The sequence below is a fragment of the Phalacrocorax aristotelis genome, chromosome 6 (genome assembly GCF_949628215.1).
Source record: "Phalacrocorax aristotelis chromosome 6, bGulAri2.1, whole genome shotgun sequence".
Lineage (NCBI taxonomy): Eukaryota > Metazoa > Chordata > Aves > Suliformes > Phalacrocoracidae > Phalacrocorax > Phalacrocorax aristotelis.
The window spans coordinates 43,947,831-43,972,428 of record NC_134281.1 but is presented as its reverse complement, the minus strand read 5'-3'; the positions used below and the strand labels follow the sequence as shown (position 1 = coordinate 43,972,428).

Sequence of the window (24,598 nt, the reverse complement as noted above, 5' to 3'; positions counted from 1 at the left end):
AGGTGTTATGCTGGGCATGCCAATATCTAACTGCTGATGTGCACTCTTCGAGATGACAGTCAAAGAGTGATCGCCAGATGCTCACAAGGTAGAAAGGTGTCTGCAGGTTATTTTACCTACAATGACAGGCAGGAGACCTGAACCAATGTGGCAACATGCTTAACAGGGCAGGGAGTGCCCATCCAAGAGCAGAGAGGAAGGCCGAGCAAACAGATTGCTTGAAAGCACGTGCAGCGATCTGAGAACATTCTCAAGTATTTTCAGTTTCATCTTCCTCAATTATTCTTTCAATAGCACATTAGGTATTAAGGATAAAAGATAAGGTAATCTAATGACCTTTATGACGTAACAAAAATGCGCTTCAAAAGTCCTACCATGTTTATAGAAGTAGTTGATGGAATGGAGACTTTTACTATAGACCTGTTTTCTTCAATTCCATTTATTACAGAAATGGAAGGTGTGGTTGTCAATTGAACCCTCTTATTCTAGTATGGATTGAAAAAATTAAGTCCTAGTAATAAACTTAACTGCAGCAGTATTTCCTCTTGGTGAGAATTTTGCCATCTCAGGAAGACAAAGGAGTTAAGAAAAAATAAGTAACAAGTCACCTAGAAAATGACAGACAGCATCCTCTAGATGACAGGTGGCTATGCTTGTCTCTAAGTATTAAGTCCAATGAAATGCTGGTGATCCTCAGTTCCCAAAAGGCACTGTTGGGGAAACAGTAAATGAACTGCTCTACAGCCTTTTCCATTACACTGTAAAATTAAGTTGCATTTACCATGTTGCTGGCCTCCCTGAGGTCCTGCAGTTTACAGGAAGATGCTAGCAGTTGGCTAAGAAAAGAAGGAACTCTCAATAAGTGTAAACTTCATTCTGATTTCTGAAATTTATGGATGCAAGTCACACTTGCTAACAATATTTTTTAAATATAAAATACTGTACTAGCTCACAGCTTCTAATATGAATGCAAATGAACTTGTAATTATACTGTGCAATTTTCTACTTTAAAAAAAAAAATCTATGAAACCAGAACAGACCTGAAGAGCAACACGAATTGCTGTTCTTCATTGTGTTCCTTCATTACGCAGGAGTTGCCATAAGCAATCTGCTTTGTTTTAATGTAAAATATTTTTTAGGCCATACCTTTGCAACTCAAATTCTCACACGAGAACATTTATAAAGTCACAGTTCCTCCTCTCTAGTGAAAAACATGACCAAGATGCAAAGGAGCAAGAAATTTGGTGTGATGATTAGCGTAGCCTTCCTTTGTAAGCTTATTTAAACTCAACATCCCTATGTTCTGCTTTCTGATGATGTACTATACCATCACAGATTAAGTGATAAACCATTAAAAGTTACATATCAAGAACTGTAAGCCAAAGATGTTATTTCTACTAATCACTGACCAGCTGGAGGAGCTGAAGATAGGAAACTAAAAAAGTAGTTCTCTAAACTATTTTTCCCATGTGTTGAATAGTTATCTCTGCAGCACCCAGTCCCTCAGTACTTGCTAAAATAGCTGAAGGGGAATTAGTATCATCTTCTTAGTTCTTGATTACGTTTGAGCTAACAGGACAACAATCATAAGCTATTTAAGGGTTCTGGTACACATTAGTTGAGATAGGGATGAATTCAACATTACAACCAAGAGCACTGCATAAATTTTTTAAAGAATTGCTTCAAAATAACATTAAAATATCCACTACTGATACCTGCACAGCTGGTTTTTAAGTAATTTGTTATACTACCCAATTTACAATAAGAACTGCAGCTGCTAGTAAACCACTGTAAGAAGTACCCCACAGAGCAAAAAAAGTTTGCCTGGAAATAAGAGATAATTCACAGGATAATTATAGAAAGTGAATTCACTGATAATTCACAGTCAAGTCTTCCAACTACCCAGGAAAAGTGTACTCAGAAAACTTCCTGCTTTCACCTCAAAGGCAAGTTAATCAGCATCAGCTAACCCTGATCAGGCAGACAAGCTAAGAAGGGAGCTGGTTTCCTTTCAGAGCAGACCCAAATGAGTACCCCTTGCTGAAGGATGGACCTCTAGAGTTTCCCTTCCTAAAATCTGCTCTGGTGATGCAAATTTTTAGCATTCTATTGGCTGAGAAGAAAGTTTTATTTAATCCACTGGGTTTTGTCCAGCTACAAGCCTATGTGTTTCTCATGTGAAAAGCTAGATAGTGTCCACGCTGTAGAACTGGAATCATCTTGCATAAATGGTAAATCACAAGGCCATAAAACCTGTAAGGTTATTGTCAGTGCACATATGTAACAGCCATTAATATTAATGAGAACTGGACATTCTCTGAGATGGAATATAGGTCTCATTTTCATTAAACTAATTCATGTATCTCAAGCTGTGATGATTATAAAGGGCTACCAAACAGTGTTACAGAGAAATTTTGAGAGGTGTTTGAGAAGGAGCTTTAGGCGGTGCTTTCAAAGAATCTAGAAGTGAAAGATATTTGTTACACCTTAGCTGATTCAAGTGTGATATTTGGAGTGGGTATTTGTCATTGTTTCTGCTAGCAGGGAGTTAATTTTCTTCCTAGTAGCAGGTGAAGTAGCTGTGTTCTGGATTTAGGATGAGAATAACGTTGATAACACACTGATGTTTTCGTTACTGCTGAGCAGGGCTTACACAGAGTCAAGGCGTCTTCCTGCTTCTCACCCAACCCCACCAGCGAGCAGGCTGGGGGTGCACAAGGAGCGGCCACAGCTGGGACAGCTGACCCCAGCTGACCAAAGGGATATTCCATCCTGTATGATGTCACGCTCAGTATATAAACCAGGGGAAAAGCCGGCCAGGGGTCTGTTGTTCAGGAACTGGCTGGGCATCGGTCAGCAGGTGGGGAGCAAATGCATTGTGCATCACTTGTTTTGTATATTCTTTTATCATTATTATTATTTTCCCTTTCTTTTCTGTTCCATTAAATTGTATTTACCTCAACCCATGACTTTTACCTTTTTTTTCCCCCTCCTCATTTCTCTCCCCCATCCCACGGCGAGGGGAGTGAGCTAATGGCTGTGTGGTGTTTAGCTGCCTGCTGAGTTAAACCACAATAGTATTCAAATATTTGAAAAGAGAATCAGCCATTATTTCTGCTATTAACATCTTACTAAAATACAGAACAATGTGCAGACCATCCCTTGCCAATTGAGCTCTCAAAATGTCAGCTTCCTCACAAAACCACTCTTCACATTTACTGATCTAGATTGCAGCCCACAGCAGGATCATCTTGATCACTGTGCAGATCCTCTACGTGAATAGTTCCTCGCACAACAGTGGTTTTGGTTTAATAAGTTCCTCTAAGGCAATTAGGCACTGACTGAAAATAATACCTGCTGCATTATCAGTAGCTATGGTAGCCCATCTCTTGCCATTGTAGCCACACAGTTAGCTCCTTAGCCGTTCAGCAGAATTAATCATGATTTGGTATTCATCCTCTATTTTCTCAAATGGGAAGAAACTCAGTGCTCTCATGTCACTAAAATCTGTTATGGATCTTCTTACCTATTTATACTTACTCACCTGATAGATGACTGAACAGAATATGTTGCTGAACACTACTCTTGCCTGTCAAAAAGCTCTGTGTAGAAAAAAATCCGGTGATCCTTCATGGAAAATGAGAAGCCCCTTTATCTTCTGGCAGTGGCACATCAGGAAGAGGTTATGCTAATTCTTGCCCACACAGTGCAGTCTGGTGAAACATGTATTACCCTGAAAAGTCCCAGGTATCAATTAAAAACTAGCACATGAAAAATACTGAAAATGAAATTAAGTCTTGAAAGTTCCAGAGACTCATCACCGGTTTCTGAAGATGTACCTGTCTATGCTCCTACTGTATTACAGCTTAGTCACAGAAGGAACTCTTCCTTTCTTGCATCTTGACAAAGATGGCACAGTCTTGTAGTTAGACATGTAAAAAGGATTCAGGAGCTTGGTTCAGACCCCAGCTCTGTCGCCGACTGGTTGTGTGACCTTCGATAAGTCAACCTATATTTTTTTTATGTTCATCTCTACCACGCCTATTTCACAGGCGTACTATGAGACTTTCTCCACTAATATTTGAAAAGACCAGAGAGACATGCAAGGATGTGTAAGACTACGTAGACACTAACCATTGTTGTACATGTGACCATTCCATTTTCAGTCCCAGGAGGAAAAATAGAAAAAAGATCTTATTATTGTGTCTGCTAGCTTCTACTATTTTCCATCACATATTCAAAACATTACTGAACTAACCCTAATGAAATCTCTTTCTCAACTGCAAATGAACAGCTCCAACATACATTCTAAGACTGCCCCTCTAAAATCAATCTTCAAGTAGATGGCAGCAAGCAGATGCCCATCTTGCCAAATAATGGCATTTCCAAAAGCACTGGAGATTGTGAACCACATTGTTTCCCAGATGCCCATGAAAGAGTCTGTGATTCTTCAAGTACAGCAATTAACTTCTTCACAAATCCAAACTGCTTCGTATTTCAAATCCTTTTTGCCAAGGTGCATTTTCCTTCACAGCCAATTAACTGCAAACTAATTTGGAGTGGGTTTGCTTTTGCAAACATAAGTGTCAGGTTCCAGCAGAGAACATGTAGCTAAGAGCATGATATATGCACACGTTCTGAGTTCCACTGTTCTCTCATTCCCCCCCCAGACATCACTGATGATCCACATAGAGAAATTTCTGAATTTAATAAGCTCCTTTCTAGGAAAAGTTGACAGATGAAGAAAATTTTCAGCATCCCTTATATGCTGAAGGCCCTCATGTTCTGTATTACTTTGGGAAGTACTCACACTTATTTAAACACAGGTAAACTGACAGCAAAAGGTATGTACTATGGAAAATGTATACCTGCTATGGAAAATACAGAAGACCTGCTTTACAGATAATTCTGAAATTTGCCTTTATTCTGAATTAGAGAGTAGAAGGGGGTTTGAAAATTTTAAACTCTCCACTTCTCCACTTCTCCAGGAAGAAAGGTTATTGCAGCTTGTTCTTAAGATGTAGTCTACTTTAACAAGCAGTCAACACATTTGAGCCTTCTGATTTGGATAATGCTGCAACTTCTTTTTACTAAGTATATATTTATCTTTATTATTTCTTCATTTTCAGATGTTAGCTTTACAGCCAAAAACTTCAGACTCAGACGTTCCTGAAGATCTTGGCTGTTGCCATATTCTGTGATTTTGACAGCAAAAGATCCGCTTGCCATTGTAAATATAATTTTTGTTAAAAAGAGACAGACAAACATGATATTTAAGACTGCATTCCCCTCAATTTATGCCAAAATAACAGCTATTCAGAAGACAGCAATTGTGTGTAGTGAATGTCCTCAACAAGTGAGGTTGTTTTTCATTTCCTCTTATGTCACATTACATTTTCCTCTTTATATTTTCCTTTAAATATTTAGACAGAGCAGAGAGTTTTAAACGTGTCATTGACACAAATAAATGTTTAAGCAGCCATTCTACCTTGGGTCCAGCTCTTGTCAGATCTGATAAGTTAAATATCACTGGATCTGGTCAGTAATTGGATGGAAGACCTCTGAGGAAAACTCAAGTGCTGAAGTAAGTGGCACTAGTTATTCAGTAGGTGTTTTTCTTAACCTCAGACTCATCCTGAAATATGCCCTCAGCATGGTATTATGAACAAGGCATTTTCAAGTAAGATTTCATGTGTTATTTCTGTTACAGATTAGAAAAGATTCCTAACACTTTCCTTTGAAACTTGCTTAGCCCACTTTCAAGAGCCCACTGTTATGAAAAACCATCTTTGAAACTATGAGATCAATTCTTAATAATTTTCCTTTTCATAATAATACACCTTTAAAATCTAGTGTCTAAGTGGCAACCTGTACATTTCTTTGCCTTTACTGTCTACATTTCTGACCCTTCCTTTTACCCTCTCATTTTGGTGCTGAGTGGTCAGCCTCTCAGTCCAGCTCATGGGAACCAAAGCATAGACCTTTCCTTTTGCTCTTTCAAAACCAACACCAGCATTTCAAAACCCAGATACAATGCCTCTTCAACAGCGGCTGGTTATTGACTGTTTTGCTACTGCTCCTTCGTGATGGAAGTGGAACTGACGCTGATGGGACCATCCCCAAAGCTCATCCGCCCTTTGGGCTGTGGAGTACATTGAGGCCAAGGACTGAGGAATTATGTGAGGCTGCTTCACTGCTTATGAACTCAGACTTCCACATACGTGTCTCAACAGTAAACAATTGCCAGGGCTCACACCTGCAGTTCAAGTTCAAGTTCAAGTTCAAGTACAAGATCTCTGCACTTCTGGGACCCCTACAACTCACCATGAAGTTAATGTGCAGGTAAAACCAGCTCCTGGGATGTCAATTTTCTCTTCGTCCACTGAGGAGGCTGGACCCTGGCACTCCCAATCCCCACGCACTCTGCACAGTGAAGGTTTGCACAAGTCTGGAAACCTCAGCTCTAGGCAGCATGCCAGAGTTTGTCCAAACATATTTGCCTAAGTTGATATTTCTGTAGTGCATTTCAAAACTTTACAATTCATTACTTTCTGACGTTTGGTATTCATATTTTTTTCTCTTTAGGCTTTCCAGACAGAAATGTAAATTGTAAGTGCCACCATAGCAACTCAATGCAATAATATCAATCTTCAAATAACAATTTAAATGAAGGATGTTTGAAGTATTTTTATTTTGTAATAAATTTATAGGTGTCAACTAGATCAGGGCTTCATTTATAAAAGGGTTTTGCTGTTTATCTAAAAAGACAATCCTTCACTTGAAAGAGATTATAACATTAGCCTGAGACAGAACACAGAGGTTTAACAAAACATCTCAAATGCCTACTATTTATTTATATTAGAAATCTGCTCAATGGTACAGTTTAGGTTCCTAAATGTCTATGTCACTTTTTATTCCTGGCTTTCTTATTCACATTCAATAGGAAATTATGACAGAGCCAAGACAGAATCTATACAACCCAATTTAGAAGTCCTCATCCACTGCCACAAAACCAGGATAATTTCAAAGATTGTTAACAAACAGAATTTTTTTAAGACTGATGGCTGTCATATGCTTAAGGCTTGTTTTGGGGCTATGCACCATAGACATAGAAGATATGACAGTTTTTCAGAGATGTGGTTCCTCTGGCTAAGGTGGTATATCTCCAAATCAGGAAAACACTCAACAAATCAGAGAATACAGTGGCACCCCTTCAATCCAATATGAAGGCCAAGTTCCAGTTTTAGATGCTAGGCACGCACTACTGCAACTTTTGGAAGGCTTACTTTCATATATATTGTGCATCAGAGACTGAATCTGTATGTCAACCTCTAGCAAAACTGACAAAACCAGCAGCATCAGTATCCAGAGAAGTTACATGGAGTCAAGGTTACAAACAGAATAAAAAGAAGAAGTTATTTTTATGCTGAATAACCCATTCCTTTCTGATTCCTTCATTTCTCGTTAACATCTGCCTAAGTATATCTCCCTTTACAATGAAACTTATTTCCTCAACATAAAAATAAATTTAAACAAGAACACCAACATGTTTGTCAGCTTTCGAAGAGTTTTTGTTTAAAAACCAAGGCTTTTGAGCATGCAAGCATGTTCACTCTGTATTTCAGATACATCATAGACATCATCTTTAGCAAGGAACAAAATCCAAATTTGATTAAATAGATATTGGATTACAAAATATCTATAGCATTCAAATGACCAGTTACCTTTTGTTGAAATACAAGTGGTTGGGACTGACAAATGTCAATAAATAATACAGCCCAGGAGTAGGTGGTAAGAGGAGATCCATCTGGCCTGTTGATGAGGAAGAAAGAGCACTGTAAAACTCACAGCCTCAGAGTGTGACAAGGAACATGTATGCAAGGGTGCATACTGGATGAGACAACGGGAGCATGCAGCTTCCTCAGCTGCATGTTAACTTCAGATCTGTGGTAATGTATGCAGTCCTGCATATCACTGTCCGTATCTCTGCTTGGTACGTCATTTCCCATGAAGACATGAGCATGACTTGGATTGGAGAAAGCAGAGTTCATCGGAAAATCTGCTGAAATTAATCAGTACCAGTAAATGAAACTAGAAGTTGCTAACATTTGTATCCAGGTAGCCATAAATCCACCTTCCCACTTTTCCTGTTCTATTAACATCTCCCTCTTCTAATCCATGGGGGGTTTTGCTGTCTCTCTGACACACCCACTCACTGCTTTGCCTCTATCATAGTCTGTAAACTGAATACCTCTCTCTATAATACACTAATTTGCTACACCTTCAGAAGATGATTTTGCATTGAACACAGGAAGCATGGATTTTGTGTGTGTTTTGATGAGCCATCAACTATTTTAGATACTATTCAAGCTCACCAACAGATTTCAAAATGAAACAAAATCTACCTCTCATCACATGCACAACAGGATATAACAGATGTCACAGAGAAACCACGTAATAGCAGTTTTCATGGTTGAATTCAACAATTACTGCTGTGCTCCACTCTGAGGACTCTGCCATAAAGCCCAATAAGCATGAGAGACACCTTCCCCAGGAGTCCAGTGTAAACTTTTATAAACAAAGTCTAGCAAGGCATAAGCCAGAAAACCATCCAAATACACATCTTTCACACTAAAACCCACGCAAGAGTTAGTTTATATCTAATCTTGAATACACTATGTCCTGTTGGAGCAAAGAAGGATGTACACTGTTGGAGAAAGAACAAAGCTGATGTCTCTTGGGGAAGAGCAAATAATATTGTGCCCATATTTACATATAATTTTATTCTCATCATCATTTGCCGGCAGGAATGGTATCCTGTTGGTAATTCCATCACTGACCACTTGCAGCCAGTATGAACACTCTGTAAACCACCTCTTACAAAACAGCAGCATTTGCCAGATCCTTCCAAAACCCTCTCTGGATGAAAAGCCCAACGAAGAACCTTTTCTTTGGCTCACTGCATGGGAGTTGTACATGGATTTTCTGTACCTGTGTGATTTTCTCCTGCAATGTGTACTCAAAGTTAAAATGCCGTCATTTTTCCTTGGTGATCTCTGTCACTGAACTCTCAAAAGTATACACATTAGGGAGCTTGCCAAGTCGATAGTCAAGCAGTGCAAAGATAGGCCTTTGATGCACATTGTGACCTTAGTGCATGCCCTTTAAACATCTAAAAAAAGGGAAGGAAAAGAGCCTCTTCTCTTTTTCCATTTGAGGGGAGGGGGAAATTACGTGGCTCTTTGGGTACAGGAACCATCACATTTATTGCAATTATTATAGCGCCTAGAAGCTTCAGCTGAGACCTGAATCCACTTATGATGAGCAGTGTAAGACATTAAGCAAGAGAAAAGCCTTATCTCAAAAATGCATAAAGTAAACACAGCTAAAAAGGCTGGTAAGAAAACATCCTCATCCCTATTTCCATAATAAGGAAAGGAGGCATAGGGAATAAGTGAGCTTTTCCCCCAGACCCTAGTGAAAGCTGTGGCAAAGCCAAGGGGAAAGACCCAGGTCTCTGCCAACTGCTAGGCTGACACTTTCACATCAGAACCACACATCTGTGACGCAGACCTCATCTTCCAGGGACCACAGCTCTTTCACATTGTGCATAGCCTTTGAAGAGACCTTGTAAGCCAGTAAATCAACATTGACGAAGCTAATTCCAAACACAGACCTTTCTGGGATAGTGGCAGTTTGTTAGTTTTTCTGTATTTGCCACAAAACAAGGAAAGAGAAGAAAACCACAAGCTTTGGACAGTACAAATATTAGCTGTAGGAAGCATTCCAGCCACGTGTCTGGCACAATCTCTAAGTCCTCTCTTTTACCTGGTCAGCATATCCAGCTGAGAATATCCACTTTACTATCTATTCACCTAGCCTAGTGTTTGAGTACTCATTTTGATTTAAACGTCGCTACACAGAGCATTAACATGACTTAGAGCATGGTTTAACAACAATCATATGGGAACTATCTCATTTTAGTTAAAAGGGAGTAGGATTAAATGCAGTTAAAAGCTCCAAATGATGTAATAAAGACAACTAAAAAAATCAAGGCAAGTGGGCAAGAAGCAATCACCTTTCTGTCTAGAAATAGTAAAATAATGACAGTCTGATTGTTCTTAGGGTCACCAAGGCCAAAATTTGCAAAATGACCTTCATGAAGTCATACTTTATACTTTTGCTAGGGGACTGTTGCATCTGTTCTTTTCAGTTTGGCTTGTTTGAGTAACGAAGCTCCCAGTGATCATCTAAACCTCATTTGAAGCACCTGTGAACAATTCATTATATTAATATAACAGCAGGGGAGGAGTACAGATACTAATAAATAGGATGCTGAGCAGCTTCTGCTGCCAAGGTTGCTTTACTGAGCAAAGAAATGTCCCCTCCACCCAAAAGCTGGGGCACTCCACTGAGACACTGGGATCTGTTGTACCACACAACCTGTCAGAACACACATCCGGTGGTAGAGAAGATGTAAATTAATTCTTCCTTCCAAAACAGTTGATAAACTTGTGTCTTATACTTCTGAGAGACTCCAGCATGATTTGAAACAGTTTGTTCTCAGTTAACATAGAACAAATGATCTCCAGCTAAAGGTGGCTATGAAAGGCATTTGGTAACGATTTGTACCAGCTGGGCTTCTCATTACTTTGAATAGATTTGTGTAAATCAGCACATAAAAATAAGCAAGTGGTCAATGCCTTTAATTGCATTTGGATGTAGTGTAGTAATAGCAAATAACTGAACTTTTGCTTTTTTCCTCACATTCTGCAGTTTCAGAAAATAGATTTTTTTTTAATAGAAAGAAGAGCAGCAAAAAGATTTTGCTGTTAACATCTATTTAGTCTGGTTTAATTTAGTCACATTTTGCAAATGTCAGTGAAAAGCAAAGGTCAACTGCAAAAAAACCAGTATGGTATGGATCAGTACAATTACAGAATGCAGAGTAGCACAGGGTTATAGAATAAGCTTAGGAGGAAAACATAGCTGCAGTACTCAATATACGTGTGGTAAAATACTGCTCATGGACCAGCATATCTAGCACCTTAAAAGAGTAGGAGAAAAGATATTGTTTATGTTACTATAATTTAAGATCTTTTTCCAAAGAAACAGAAGAGAATGTCACATTTTCAATTCATTGCCTCTTTTTTTTGTGTTTGGGCAGCTTTGAAACAGCCTTGTTTTTGACAACAGTTTACAGGCCAGAGCATCCTAGTTGCGCTCCTGCTGCACTGAATTTTTCTTCCATTGCACAAAGGGACCATAGGAAATTATAAACAAAGTCCCCATAGAAGATGTAGGCTGTATTCCTTGCTCTACAAAGGACCCTGGGAAAATACAGTAAGGCCTAACTTTTAAAAGTGTTTAACGTTATCTAAATCAGTATGTATTAAGTACCTAAAAACCATTATAGCTGTCTCCCATGTTGTCTTCTGCGTCTGTTATTCTGCTGGGTATGGGAGCATTTCCAGCCACTCCAAGACATACTATAAGCTTTGATGAGTTAGTGTTGGTAAAACACACTGAGAAACTTGAAAGGAATGTGCAGTTAATAATTATAAATTATCTTGCTCTTACAGATTTGGTTGAAAGTTTGTTGCTACTACTATTCTGGAAGGCACACAAAATCCATAGAGAAGTGTCTCAAGACAGTTGAACCGGAATAGGCATTGGCCCATTTTCATCCCTTTATATAATGAATAGAAAATTAGAAAAGGAGGCATATTACATATATCAACAGCCAGGACTGATAACATTTTAAACACAGACATTAATATGATCAATATAATTTTATATCAGTATAACAGAAAAAACAACTCTCATAACATCACAACCTCACATTTGCTACATCACCGTAGACATGGATTAAAGATTATTTCTTTCAGCCAGTTTTCTCTTTATAAGACAACCTTTTTTTTCTGTAAATACATTTGTTGGTTTCTCATCATCCAATTAAACATATACAGAAAAGCCATAAAGATATCCAATTTATATTTTTTACTTTTGATGATTTATTTTAAAGTAACCAAACTCTACTATTATCTCTTTGCTAGAACTGATTTAGCAAAAATTGGTAATTGTCATGCTGCTTGTGGGATATCAAATATCAACAAACACGTGCACCCATACTATGAAATCCTCTTCAGCAACATGAAATTGAAGGATAGACAAAACTGCTTTTATAAAAAAAAAAAGATCATTTTTATCATTTTTGTGTAAGGGACAATCATTTGAAACCTTTCTTCAAGCCAAAAAGAATCACATGACACAAGTGGTTTAAGGGATTTTCAGTAATTGTATCTTTCACATCTATCTTCTGCATAGCTAGCTATGAAATAAATACTGCATGTGTGAGCAAGTATAAAAATGTACTTGAGATACTTCTGTTAGATAGAATCTCATCCCCTTCAAATTGCCTTTCACATGAAAGATGCCCATTGACAACCAGCAGGTTAACTAGCTAGGAATATATAGATGCAGCTACCACTCAGCCTTAAACTGTTATCCGATTTGTCCCATAAAGCAAAAATATATGAGGTACATGGTACAGCACAGGGATAATGTACAAGAAACATAACTCGCACTGCAGGAAAATGAGTTCCCATTGGATCATCTCACAATGGAATCAAGTGTGTAAGAATCCACCCAATCTGATCAAACTGTTTTCTTGTTTATATTACTTCATCCCATCAGCAGAATTAAAAACAGTCCTTTTGGTAAGATAGTCCTGTGATAGCTTTTAAATTACTTATTCTAGTGAAGCCTGCCAAAATTTTTTTCCCCTCTTTTGAAAATACAATGCAGCATTACTTGCTGCAGTGGCAAGGAAGTACAATCATACTGTTCTTTTCTCAGCTTTTCCCTCTGAATCTTTACAGAGCATGTAATCACCACTGTCTTTTTAGGTTTCTTCTTGGGACAAGAGAAGCTACGGTTCATGAAGAATGGAATGTATTTAAAAGACTTTAAAAAATCATGAAGTTAAAAGCTATCAAGACTTCTGAATAATAGCTCACTAAATATGTTTACCTGTTAACAGGGATTATTAACTTATGTCTCCATTGAAAGATCAAGGGAAAAAGGATTCCTTTATAGGCCATTTTACAATAGCTATTTATTTTCTCTTAATGACTGCAGACTCTATGTCAAGTCTTACCCATAGTGCTGGAGCTATGTAATTTTGTACATATTAATCATCACTTTAGATGTTCTGTATCCCTTTAAAGGTATAAGTATTTGGAAAGAAAGTTTTCACATAGCTTGCATTCTCAATAATTGCTAAAAAAAATTAAAGGCAGAGGTTCTGGGGTAACTTTTTTTCACCTAAGCATGCAATTTCAAAATGCTTGCACTGAGGGATTTTGAACATATAACCCACACACTACAAAAAAGTACAGAAGTTGAGGCTTCAAGACCCAAAGGCCCGCTATGAGTTTGTCCTATTAGATACTCAATGAAAATAGGTCAGGAGGACCTGTGCCCTAAGTAACCTATCATCTAACCAGCTGATAGAGTCTTTGGCTGGAAGAGAGCCTGGAACACATATTTGCTACCAACAGGTTTATTATTCTAATTTGTGATTTCTGATTGAAGAAAAAGAGCGTTATTAGGTAACCCCTAATGAGATGCGAACAGAAGGAGATGGGGTAGGGAAGTCTGGCAGAGAAAAGCATGGTGAGGGAAGTACACATGCAGAAAAGCTGGGGATACAGCGCCGAAGGGACAGATGGAGTCAGAGCAAGGCTGCAGCGCAGGTCCCTCCATGGCTTGTGGGTGGGCAAACAACACAAACTCTTCTAATAGCAGCTTTTGCACAGGCAGGTCTATGCACAACAAAGTCATTACTGTTTTTAAAAACAAGCATGTCAAGAACAGCTTTTGATTTGTTCTGGCCACGTTCCTGATTTACACCATTGATGGGCTTCTAAGTTCTATGGTTTGTTAGCATTATGCAGATTTTATTTTGAAGAGCGCAACAAAAATTACCGTAGCAGGTTGGAACGAAATTGGCCATAAATGGGATTGTAGGAAAGAGTAATTCTCCTAAGGTTTCCCAAACTTCCCCTTATTGTCACAAGTTCACTGCACACAGTCTGAAATGATGTTTATTCGCATTGACCATTTCCCTCTAGCCTTCTTGTGTTGTGTTTTTTTAATTATTTCTTAATTAGATTACAAACACTTTCTACTAAAACAGTAAAGCACTGCCTCTGAGCTGGATCCTGGTAACAGTGCGTTTTTAATTTGTATATTAACTCAATGTTTTCGTTTCAAACTGAATGCAAATTCTATTAATCTTTCAACAGAAACAGTAACTTGTCATTTTCCTCAGTGCTTGTCTCATGCAAGATTTGTTCACTATTTAAAAAGCCATTTTTTAAGCTTAAAGCAAACAAAATGGGTTACTGACTTCAGAACAGGGCCTGTTGTGTTGTTGTTCCAGATTGTACTTGGTGGAGGGACGTCATCAAGACAGTTTTATCATTTTCCAGTCAGTGCTCTTGTTACAACCTCACATAAAGTCTTGCAAGCCGCTGGAAATAATATTATAACTTTCTGGTGTACCGTTGTCTGCTTCACTACTGTCTGGGAGCCTACTTCAAGGAATTAACAAACATATTTCATGATTTCCTAGACTTAGGTGTTTTAACCACAAAATTTGTTTTCCTAATAAAGAGCTATAGGGTGACTAGTTCTTGTACTTAAATCCTTCTCATGCTACAGCACTTGCCAGCTTGGTCCAGAAAACAGCGGAGTAGGGAGGGAGCACTACTTGCAAACGAAGTGATACCAATCTCTTGCTATTTGGCCAGTGACCCGTTGTGTCCCCAGGGAAGAGGCGTCCCTGATCCCCACAGGACTCCCTACTTCACAGGCCTGGAAAAGGGCAATCAGTGCCAATTGCTCATTAACCTTCTCCACTGTTGGAAATCTATTGGCATGCCTGGTTATGAAAACATCTTTATAAGAGCAGAGCTGGGGAAATGGAGGTGGAGGGTGTGGTGGGAAGGGTCACACGTCTTCATCAGCAAGCAACAATAGGAAATGGAAGGAGGGGTGACATTACAGGATTTTAGTTTCCATTAGCATCACAAAAATAGCATAATCAGCATAAAATAACATATTTTCCACAGGACCTATTAACCTCTGAGACCAGAGTCTCTTCCTCCTGACAGTTAAATTATGGAGAAGCATCTCCCAGGATTTATCCCTGATTTTAAGCTAATTGTTGTTTACTGTTTAGGACACCTCTGCGCAATTTTAGCCAGTACTGCCTGAAAAGGTTTGCTGTGCCATCTGATACTCGGTATCAGCTCTGTGGGGAGAACACAGAAGTGACCAGTTGTTCTCAGAGGTTTTCTGTGTCTCGAGTCCTTAAAAATGATGTTAACTGTAGAGCTTAAATTAGCACTGTTCCTCCTAACACAGCAGCCCAAGGCTACCAGAGGCATTACCATTGTTCTTCTGAAGCTTGCTGTGAGGTGGAAATACTACACTAGAGTTCATGACTTTGTAGCTGGAAGAAAAGATATAGCCATCACATCTTATTATGCCATCTTATGCACAACTCAGTAGATAGGGAAAATCCAATACAGGACTCTGGGTACCAAGAAATCCTAGAAAAGTTATTCATGGAGGGGAAGAAAATTAAAAACACAAAACCTGAACAGGTGAAAGGAGCAGGTTTAACTTTCCAGCTGCATAGTACAGACACCCCCACTGAAAACTGGAGAGCTTACATCCTTATGATCTTTTTGTGACTGACACACTAACGAGCAAATTTCTCTCAGGCTTGCCCTCCCTTCTAGTTTTTAACTGTGCACACGAGCAGCACAACCTGGTTCATTAAAAACACTGCATTTGTGGGAGATTGGGGAGAAATCAGTTTACCTAAAACATTTTTTCGCAAAGATTTCATAGATCCAGGATGAATTTTCTGATCAAAATCTGTGAAAGAGACTGAGATAAGAGAAATCCGGGTTTAAGTTCATGCCCTTCCTAATTTAAGTCCAAGTATTCAGTCTCTCAATGAATATTTATTCTTACAAAGTGGAAGGGCTTTAAGCAGAAGAGATCAAAAGCAACAGAACAAATCTGCAGCCCTGTGGCTGCGTCCCCCTCCACGGGGACTGTAGGAGGGCAGGTTAAAACCCCTGCTCCCAGCTAACATGCCCACCTAGCTTCCCTGGGGCTGCTTCTCCCCACCCACACCGCCACCTCAAAGGCCTTCACAGGGCTGTGAATAGAAAAGAACTTCTGATTCTTGGTCATTACACATGCTATTCATCGCTTTTTGTGTTGTTATTAATAACATTTCCATTTTTAGAGCTGCATGTCTCCACTTAATATTTATCTCCCCATCCTACCAGCCTTTGTAGGAACGTTTGAAGTATTCACGATCTTTCCCCTTAATGACGACTCGTTGAAGGGAAACACCATTAATGTTTCAGTGGTGCTCACTGTACGCAGGATAGCAACGCAAACATTCGCTCAGGTTATTTTTATGTTAGCTTTGCACACTGAGTGGTAGTGTTGCCAGCAAAGTGATCAGGCAGGGTTTCACACATAATTATATCCTGAAAATTAAGTTTGATGACTTGCTGAAAATGTCATGAGACTTATCTACTACTGAAGAAGTAAGGCCTGATTCTAAGAACTATTAGAAATGAAACTAAGCATTCACCTTCCATGACACAATTGTTTTAATTTTAACACAAACCTATGAGTGGCACTATAAACACTGCATTTGTTAAAATATGAATACAAATATCTATGCACAAGGGAGAAATAATTAGGTGGTGTTTTTATCTTCTGACAGAAGAAAAAGCCATTTTTAAAAAATTACTACTTACTTCCCTCAGACAGGCCTTGTAGGTTAGCTGCGAAGAACTCATAGGTCACATAAAAGTGCAATGATAAAAAATGCAGGTGCTGTGAAACATTTATAAAGTGAAAGTATGAGGGAGTATGTAGTTCAGAATCTGAAATGACATTTTGGCATGGAACTGATCTCCCATGGGGCAGTTCTGAAACTTCCAGAAATTCTTAAAATGACATCTTTCAAAATGAACAATCATCAAATGAACCGAAGTTGTTACCTCAAAGTGCTTTACTGATAAGTCAGGCTGGGAACATGCTAAAAATAAGTTGCCCAGTTTTACAGCTTGCAGGACTGATCTGGCAGGTGCGTCATGCCAGAAGCTGTGACCCACGTAGTAACGCTCACACCATCCACTGTGGGTGAACCCAGTTACAGTTTGTATTAACTCAGGTTTCTTTTGACAGACCAGAAGGAGCACAATGGGGAAACGCATCCGCAGAGGCAAGTGAAAGGCACATCTACGCCACGAAGAGGGAGACGGTGGCTGGACACCTGAGCAGGCACTGACATGAGCCAACACAAGCCATCCAGAGGTGCAGTCTGACCCAAAATGGCTCTGAGGAGGTGATAATACTTGGTGGCATATCTGCCCTGGGACTGCCAGGATGGCATATATCTGTTTTATGTGGCTGGTGGCACAAAGAGTGCTCTCAAAAGTCTGAGCTTATATTATTGAGCCTGTTTAGTTTAGAGGGGAAATGAGAGGCATATAGCCATTTATTTAATAAGTTTGGTGGAATTCAGAAAAAAACTGTTACAAGGAAATTCCTTTTTTTTGTGCAATGCGTAATTATCCCATGGATCCCTTTTCCTCAGCCCTTGCTAAACATTAAAGCATAGTAGGAAAATACGGATTTGCTGCTGTTCTTAGGTTTGCTATGGTTCTTTTGTTTCCTAAAAATGGAAAACCTGAGGTGCTAACCATAAGCTGACACTTACAGGTATACTATTTCACAGTAAGTTTCCTCTATCTGAATTAGAGTTACTAGCCATTGACAAAAAGAGAATAAAAGAATAAATGTTCCATTGCTTTCACCCATTATTGATCTTCCTTTAAATGCAAGGATGCTTTTGCATTAATTTCCCTAACTACTACAGATACTACAGATACAAGCAGAAGTCTGCCTTCTGCACCCAAATGAAAGATTTATTGAAAATAAGACCTCTCAACGCAGACTGGAGTAATGCTTTGCACAAATTCTACTATTATAAACTTGTAGAAACACTTCTGTCACCTTTGCCTTAACTACACGATTCTGAGAGACGCTGAGTTATGTTCCTGCACCCATGTCACTCCTTTCTCCATCACCAGAGGTGCTATCCATGCTGATCTGCTGGCACAGCTCCACATTTGATCACTCACTTCTTCCATTTGGTTCTACTACAGGAATCTGGGTTAATTTAAACGTGTCAGTAGTACAGTGCCCTTCCATAAATCCAGGTTAGTTGACAACTCTACATGCATTGCCTGCTCTTTGGTCTTCCACACAGCAACTAAGAAAAGGAAACAAAACCTCATGTGAAAATCTGAAATAGTCTCTTGACCACAGAGGAGCCAAAAGACAGAACAGAGATAGAGGTTCAGGCCAGACCCAGAGCTGCAGCTCCCAGGCTTCATTAGAAAGGAGACCTTCAGGAATGTCCTTCGCTCACAATTTCAATTCAGCCCTGTTCTATGCTGCCGCTCAATATAGCTTTTTATTTCTTGGTTGCAGGCTGGTTATACAAGGAGAGGCATGAGGGCTGTTCATGCAGGAAGCAGCTATGCAAGAGTACTTCAGCTGCCTGGCCATTCTGTAATCCCACACTGTATTTACTGCATGGCATTCAAAACCGTCTCTGAAGAGGGAGACTGCTCAGTCTATAGACTCTTCCAGGCACTCAACATTATGGAATACAAGCATTCCACAAGTGTTTATTAACCTCCATAGAATTCAATGTGGTATCCCATTTTGTAGAAAAGAAGCCAATAAAAAGGTTGATTTAGGCATTCAAAACTGGTGACTAGCTCTTAAGTATGTAGTAAAAAGCAGGAAGTGCTAGAATCTACAAAGAAAAGGTCACAAATATTTTAGGGTACTTCTCAGTTTTGGGCTTAGTATTGTTTAGTATCTTTATCAACGGTCTGGATGAGGGGACGAAGTGTGCCCTCAGTAAGGTTGCAGACAACACCAAGTTGGGTGCGTGTATTGATCTGCTCAAGGGTAGGAAGGCTCTGCAGAGGGACCTGGACAGGCTGGATTGATGGGACAAGGCCAATTTTATGAGGTTCAACAAGGCCAAGTGTCGGGTCCTGCACTCTACAGGCTTGGGGAAGAGTGGCTGGAAAGCTGCCCGGTGGAGGAGGACCTGAGGGTGCTGGTCGATAGCTGCCTGAACATGAGCCAGCAGTGTGCCCAGGTGGCCAAGAAGACCAACAGCGTCCTGGCTTGTATCAGGAATAGTGTGGCCAGCAGGAGCAGGGCAGTGATGGTGCCCCTGTACTTGGCACTGGTGAGGCTGCACCTTGGATACTATGTTCAGTTTTGGGCCCCTCACTACAAGAAAGACAGACATCGAGTTGCTGGAGCGTGTCCAGAGAAGGGCAACGAAGCTGGTGAAGGGTCTGGAGAGCAGGTCTTATGAGGAGCGGCTGAGGGAACTGGGGTTGTTTAGCCTGAAGAAGAGGAGGCTGAGGGGAGACCTTATCGCCCTCTACAACTACCTGAAAGGAGGTTGTAGCAAGGTGGGTGTTGGTCTCTTCTCCCAAGTCACTAGCGATAGAATGAGAGGAAACGGCTTCAAGCTGCATCAGGGGAGGTTTAGATTGGGTATTAGGGAAAGTTTCTTTGCTGAAGGAGTGGTCAGGCATTGGAACAGGCTGCCCAGTGAAGTGGTGGAGTCACCATCAGTCCTAGAGGTATTTAAAAGACATGTAGATGTGGCACTTCAGGGCATGGTTTAGGGGGCATGGTGGTGTTGGGTTGACAGCTGGGCTTGATGATCTTAAGGTCTTTTCCAACCTTAATGATTCTATGATTCTGTTACAAAGACAAACAAACAAACAAAAACTTCCCCCCGCCACCTCATTTTCAAAAGCCATGCTGTGTTGCATGAAAATTTTTTCGACTCCCCAAAGTCAGCTAGAGGCCTACACTCCCCACAGATACATAAGCCTAGCAGTGATAAGACAGGTTTTATAAAGATCTTGCTTTCAGTTGCTCCTATCATTGGAGCTATAGAGGAAAAATCCACTTCACCAATTGCACAATGGCAGGACCAGGGCACACAGTTCCCAGCGAGTAAATGTTTTATTTGCGATTATATAATCCAGCTTTATATCAGTAAGGAAACCTAATAGAAAAAAAGAGAATCGGTGCCCATGCACCATTCAGAGGGACTAAATCCAGCAACCAGGGCAAATGATGACTTTATTAGGTGCTATCCCAGATATTTGTGCGCTTTTAGTACACCCTGATGTGTAATTGTTCAGCTGGTAAAATAGTGACACAGTTTCACAGAAGTCAGTGAAGCTGTAATAGTCCAGCTAAGGATGATGTACAGAGCTCTATACATATTTTCCCCTATCTTCCTTAATTTCAGTGTAAATTCTGGTTCCAGAACTTCAACCCTTTAACAGGGACTGCAAACAAGATAGCAATACAAACCGCCCCTTTTTGCATATCAACCTATCCCTCTACTAACTGCATTAAGCAAATAGTAAAAATGTGACTTTGTTAATTTTCTCTGTGTTCTTAACTACAGATGGAAAATATTTGTAATACACTGCATACGACAAACTAGCTTCCAGTCCATTTTTTATCTGAGCTTTCTCCCCAGGATTTACCACGGTGTAAGACAGAGCAGAAGCTGTCCGAACGCTGTCACAACTGAAATCCTGCTGGCTCAGAAACACAACAAAATGCAGATTAAAGGCTTTGAGCTATTTCAGCTTATATAGTTCTACGCACAAATCACACATAACTAGGTAGACTTCGCTCAAAAATTCAATGATGGTAATGAATTTTTACATCTTCTCTGCTATTAGTGACTTGCATGTAATAATCCCAATAATATTATCTCAAATTCCTATGATACTACAATATTAATGGAAATGTAAAACTAAACTACTAAAACTTAAAACCGATTAATAAAATATCCCGTCAAACAGATTCATTTCACTTCCTAAAGCAAAGAACTTCACTTGATCTCAGAGCATTAGCTATTTGAAATGCTAGAACATTTTTCTTCCAGTTGTAAAAGATTTTTCCACAGGCAAGAACTTGTTTGTCACTACTCACACAGCAGCCTTTCCACAGAAACAAGAATCCTGCTCTGTATCCTTGCTTAGTCACTGGAGTGTCTAACAAGAATAGAGATTATTCCAGTGAGTTAATTGGGCTTCAGAAATAGTTTGGAAAGAGACACTCTCTCAGGTTTTCTCCTCTGTTTGGGGAAATATGACTTGCCAGTCAAAATTAGGATCTCTGTTAGGAAGGGCAGCATGAGCAGACCTTCACTCCCATCTGCTTACATAGTCTTGAGATGAGACTAAAAAAGCCAAATTGAGTAGAGTTCCACAGTAAAGCCTCAGATGTGAAATTTCTCAGTTTTGAATATCTGAGTTCCATCTAAATTTGTGCTGACCTCATTGCAGGTGACTTGCCATGGAGATCATACCTGAGTTTAACAGAAAAGCCAATTTGAAGTGGTAAAGCAACCCAGCACATCCTCATAACTGCCAGAAAAATACAAACGTGCTTTTCCTGCTTCTCCTCTGGTTTCAGCCAAGTTGAGCACTTGGTACCCTCCCTGGGGACACCAACACGAAAAGAACCCCCAAAACACAGGAAAGTGATCCCAGGTTAGACATGTTCCTGCTGGATGCCAGTTGGGACCAGCTCACCCCTCTTCTATGCATCCAGCTGTGTTGCAACTGCCGAGCAGCATGCAGAGCAGTGCAAATTAGCATGGCAATGACAGACATCTCATCTCATCTTTCAGTCAGAAGTGCAAGTCACAAATGAGAGAGCAGAAGAGAAAGCTTGGGGTGTAGATGCTGTGAATGCACCCCACTGAACTTCACTTTTTCAATTAATCCCACTGAAATAGCAGTTCTGCACATATTTAAATAGTTGCAAAACAGCAACCCCCATTTGTGCAAGTAGAGGGAATTGATACGGCTTACAACTTTAACACAGCACTGCCACCCATGGAACAGATGGGTCCATACATGAGATGCATTCAAGCTACCCAGACTCAAATAAATCGCAGGACCAGAAGCCTCCAGCTTTCATACCACAGTGCAACAAGCAGAGAGGAGCTCTGTCCTCAGTCATCTGCCATCATGCAAATCTAAATGAGTGGGTTTGACTTTCTCAAGGTCACTTCAAGCTCACAGCAGCACTCATGAGAAGTTGGACCTACCTATCTTTGGCCAGTGAGATGCATTTTGGTCTCCTGGGTTTTAAAACAAGTAAGAGAAAGAACGCTCACGTCTCCATAAAGCACAGCTTTCATTTAAAGACATCTAACATAAAACTACTCACAGGGGTTTCTTTGCTTTCACCAGAAGCTTCTTTGTTTTATACGCTCCATTATTATGGTGCTATTGAAAGGTTTAATTATTTATATAGCAGTCTTGATTTAAGCCAGATGCCTTCACTCTCCACCAAGTATCAGACCTATATGCTACTAACACAAACATGAGAAATCCTCTCTGAAATCTTTTAAGGCTGATGATCAGACTCAATTTAGTATTTTTATTTTTTCCAGAAATTCCTCTGGAAATATTCAAGATTAAAAAAATAACCCACTTGCTAAGTTCTAAATAATATTTATCTTAGCTAATGGCAGTATTTTAAAAATTCTTGTTCTGTATTAACTTCTAATACCACCAACTTCAGCTACAGGGAAAAAAAAAAGTGCCTCTTCTTGCCTCTTATTGACACCGACTGTCATCTAAATGGATACAATGCAACACTGTTCCTAGGATTACTACTGCATGAGAGAAACATGTTTAAGAAGGGACATGTAGGAGAAGCCACACTCACAGAACAAGCAGTACGGAGCTAAGCCATATGGGCAAACACCTCTTCTAATTTCATTGTATTTATAGGTCAGCTAGTTTTATTTTGAAGCACAAGAGATTTACTAGGAAAATTCATTACTGCCACTTGCTCTGATTTTCTTTCTCAATATAATTAAGCTTTGCTAATTGTCTATCATGATTAAAATAATGCCAATAACAACCTTGTTTCCCCATTTGGCTGTTCTCCAGACTCTTCAGAGCTCTTGTTTGAGGGCAGTTCTTCCTGTAGCAGTTGTGAAAGGTCTTTTACCAAACACATGAGGTGAGCTGTTGGTCCGTTTGCCAATAATTTCATAGAGTCAGGATTCTACCCATGGATTTTCCAAGGGAATGAAGGCAGACAAAAATAAAAGACATGACCAACAGACCAACAACTGCATTTGAAGTAAAAAGTGAGATTCACTGAAGATTCAGGATTCATTCTTGCAGGTCGGAAAAATGACCTCGTAACTGCAGACAAAGATATGGAGGTGTTGAAATGAATTACTTCAGGGCTGTATTATCCTCCCAGCAATACAAAGCCAATGTAAGGCATGGAAATTCAGCTAGAAAACAGAAAGGAAAGAAAAGGGGAGAAGCAAGTGGGGGGGGGGAGTGGTAGGGCAGAAGAGAAAGAAAGACAGAAAGACGGGGGGGGGGCAGTAGGGCAGAAGAGAAAGAAAGACAGAAAGACAGAGAGAAAGAATCAGTGCTGCTGTTTTAGCACAAACTGCTATTTCTGAGCTTCGCCCTCTCTGTGGAAGGCAAACCTGGGCTGCAGAGGGCAAGACCAGGAGCTGAAGGCAGCTCTGCTTTGCATTGGGGCCCACTGCCCAACACAAGGGCACCCAGAGAGCACCCTGGCCGGGGGAGCAGGACACAGCTGGGAGGCCAAAGCCATCCTTGGCATCTTCCTACCTTCACTTTACTGCCTACCCCTTAGGACCTTCCTTTGATGAACAGAGACAGAGCTTGGCTTTTAGCAGAGTTCATCAGCAAACTTCTGACAAAACAGATTTTCAGGGAAAAATATTGACTTATTGACACAAAGATGTTTTAACCTTCAATGCTCTCGTTTCCCAATAGCTCATTCACTGGTTTGCTCACAAATCAAGATTTCCCTGTGCACTGCCTCGGGCAGTCCTATCTGGCATATACTTCTCTGCACCAGGGACAGCGATGCAGGGGTACTTAACTCATGACAAGGGGCCCCGAGGTTCTGGGGCTCCGTGCTTCCCAGTAAGGGAGACAGAGATAGAAGAAACACTGCAGGTCGCACAATCTTAATGTTTTTAAAAACACTAACTCCACATAGAAACCCAAGGAAGCTTCAAATGAGTGCTCATGTCCGCACATCACTCCAGTGTCCCAGAGTCCTGATTCCAGAAGTAAACTAGGTGCCTCACCTTTTGGCAGTAAAATACATGTATCTGGACTTTTCTAGCTCATTCACAGTTAATTCTGTGCCCTTCTGTTACATAACACATTCTGTGCCTCATTTCCCCTTAGGAAAAGAAAAAAAAGACATTGCCTTTCTCTCCACTTCTGCCTAATTTACACCGTAACCTCTTTGGGCCAGGACCTATTTATTGTTACATGTTCATACAGTGCCTAACACAAAGGCAACCTAATCTCAGACCCTTTTTTAATGCAAATGTAATAGA

At 40.0% G+C, this 24,598-nt stretch overlaps 1 protein-coding gene across 2 annotated transcripts in view; it reads right to left on the bottom strand.

Moving 5' to 3' along the window:
- DAB1 (DAB adaptor protein 1) overlaps positions 1-24,598 on the bottom strand; it is a 483,333-nt gene that overhangs the window by 169,343 nt on the left and 289,392 nt on the right. The window lies entirely within an intron of this gene.